This window comes from Cetorhinus maximus, chromosome 14 (assembly GCF_964194155.1).
Source record: "Cetorhinus maximus chromosome 14, sCetMax3.hap1.1, whole genome shotgun sequence".
Classification (NCBI taxonomy): Eukaryota; Metazoa; Chordata; class Chondrichthyes; order Lamniformes; family Cetorhinidae; genus Cetorhinus; species Cetorhinus maximus.
In genome coordinates this window covers 47,505,131-47,508,290 of record NC_135892.1, presented here as the reverse complement: position 1 = coordinate 47,508,290, position 3,160 = coordinate 47,505,131, and positions in this window count along the sequence as shown.

Sequence of the window (3,160 nt, the reverse complement as noted above, 5' to 3'; positions counted from 1 at the left end):
AGCCTTGACAGCCCTTCCTGCTTGGGCTCTACATGAACAAATAATCTATGATTGATCCCATTATCCCCAATCCCAATTCCCCATTCAATAAAAGTGCCACACTTTTTGCTTTTCCTCTGTCACTGACCATCAGATCATCTTTTATCTTACAATGTTTAAATAAAATCCATACAAAATACATATTCCAATCCAAATTAATAAATTATATCATAAAATAATCAGACTTGTGTATTCCCTTGGTGCATGTCTTTTGTGTGCCATTGTGTCTCCTGGTGATCCTACAAGGTACTTTCCCCACTGGCTGCAGTGTGGGCGTTGGAAGGCTGCTGACCATCAATTGAAGAGACTGCAGATGGCCTGAGAGGACTACCTTCAGGAGCTTTGGGACTTGACTACAGGCTGCACCAGCTTGATGTGGGCTGCAGTAGTCTGGGCTGGCTGGCTGACAGGCAACAGCAAGAGCACTAGTGGAGTGACAAGATTGGGAACATGAATGCTGCCATTTTGAGAGGGCAGCCAGTTCGTACTCCATAAGCCACTGCCACTCTCCTGGGGACATGCCTTAACAATCCTAGTTCTCCAATGGAGAACCGTTTGCCCTTTCCTCCAGGCTCCAATGTACTTGTACCCGATATCTTACCATGTGTAGATCCCTCCTATCCTAGCCTCTAAAATACAATCATTATCAATCTTGAAGCTGGTGTCTGTGACTGTGAAATTGAGTAGCAATGTCCCTTCATCCTTACTTTCTTCTGGTTCCTGCTCTACTGCCTTGTCCAGTTCAAGATCTTGGGTATCTGAATTTAAAAAGGTCTTGGTTGTGGTGAGGGGAGAGGACAAAGCAAGAAGTATGCGTTTACACCTTTTGAAGCTTTTACATTTGAAAAGACTGAGAGATGAGGGAGAAGTGGGATGAGAGGAGGGGGATTAGGTATGAACAACCTCATCTTCAACCCCTTCCGCCTGAGCTGTGGTCATGGTCTTGGCAAAAGCCCTCCCCATAATGACCAGCACTGTCTTCACCATAGGTTTCAAACATGCAGTCAGGTCTCTTTTCCTACCATTAATTTTTGCTGCCTGCTGTCATCTCCTCCTGCTAGACGGAGGGAAATGTGTTAGTGAGGATTGTGCAATATGTAGCAATTGTAGTTGAATTGCTGGCAGTGTGTCCCAAATGTGAATTGTTTGGTGTGGGGCTTGCCACAGTGCTAAGTGTGTGAGTGTGAGGTAAAGCATATTACTGCTAGGAATGAGTCCTGTTTGCTAGAGATTGTTGGGAGAGGAGTCATGGGGGTGTGACAAAATGAGTATGGAATGAGAGAGTTAGTTGGATATGGGGTTTGAAAATGCATTCACTGACCTTGAACACTCATGTGAGGTCATTAAACTTCCTCTTGCACTGTATCCAGCTATATCCAAGTCCTTAAGGTTACACTCCTGCCATTGGCCTCCCCTGCTATCTCTTGCCATTGCCACCTGAACATGCCTCCAGCCCCCACTAGGGCATAGGACACATTTCCTCTTTCCACCTCTTCCACCAAGATCTCTTCTGTAGTGTCTGAAAACTTTGATGCATGCCTTCTCCCACAGCATAGTATTTGGAATGTTCAAAGCACTACCACCAGCTACACTGCATCTCCCGTTAAGTGACATAGGCTGGCTTTAAATAGTGCTAGACACTAATGATATTGGGCTCCATTCTGATGCATGCAGCGAATGAATGGTGTGGTGATTGTTGGCGGCAAATCATGCAAATGCTCAGGCAGCATAAACACAAGATCACAGGAATTAGGAGTAGGAGTAGGCCATTCAGCCCCTCAAGTCTGCTCCACATTCAATAAGATCATGGCTGATCTGATTGTGGCCTCAACTCCACTTTCCTGTCTGCACCCCATAACCCTTGGTTCTTTTGTCAATCAAAAATCTGTCTCGCTCAGCCTTGAATATATTCAATGACCCAGCCCCGACTGCTTTCTGGGGAAGATAATTCCACAGACTAACAACACCCGGAGAGAAAAAATATTGCTTAACTCAGTCTCAAATGGGAGGCCCCTAAGTTTTAAACCATGACCCTTAGATCTAGACTCCCCCACAAGGGGAAACATCCCATTTACACCCACCCTGTTAAGCCCTCCAGCATTTTATAGGCAGAATTTTGCTCTCGTCGGCAGGGGTGAGCAGGAGGGGTCAGGAAGCCGACTGCCGCCTGTGATCAGGCCACGGCCGTGATTTCGTGCTGGAAAGTCAATTAAGGCCCGCCCAGTGTGAAACGCGTGCTGCAGCGCTCAGTGTTGCCTGTATGTGGGGGGAGGGGTGGGGGGCAAGCGCGCAAGTTCGCGCAGGAAAACCTCCCTGAGGCACCTCTGTGAGATGAAGATTTATGAGAATAAAAAAAATTGTTTTTAAATGTTAGCAACATGTCCCCTCATGTGACTTTGTCACATGAGCAGGGACATGTTAGAAATTAGTTTGAAATTTAAAATTTTTTTTTAATGACAGTTCAAAACCTCATCCCGCCCGTGGATGAGGCTTCGCAAAACCTTTTCGCCTGCCCATCAACCATAAGGTTGGAAGGGCAGCGAAAAATTTAATTCAATTAGGTCTTTAACGGCCTTAATAGGTCTTTTAATTGTCGGCGGGCGCACCGCAATATCGCGTTAGAGTACTATGACGTCCGGATGCTCGCCCGACATCATTGTGTGTCATTTTACGCTTGTTCGGGTCAGGCATGCACCCACCCAGCGAGCACAATATTCTGGCCTATATGCTTCTAAGCTCCAATGTGTATAGGACCAACCTGTTCAACCTTTCCTCATAAGATAACCCCTTCATCCCAGGAATCAGTTGAGTGAACCTCCCCTGAACTACTTCTAATGCAATTCCATCTTTCTACAGTAAGGAGACCAAAACAGTGCGCAGCACTCCAAGGGGACAATTTTGACATCGGCGCGTGGGGGCGGGTCCCGACATGCCGATGTGTGAACTGATGCGCAGTGACGTCGGGCGTGTGTTTCCCGACGTCACCGCGTGTCATTCAGATATTCTGTTCGGCTGCATGCCCATTGAACTGTCTCACTGTTAAGGCCATTAATAAACTAATTAACCTAACTCTCAACACTGCCCATCCAACCTTAAGGTTGGCGGGCTAGCGAAGAGCCCA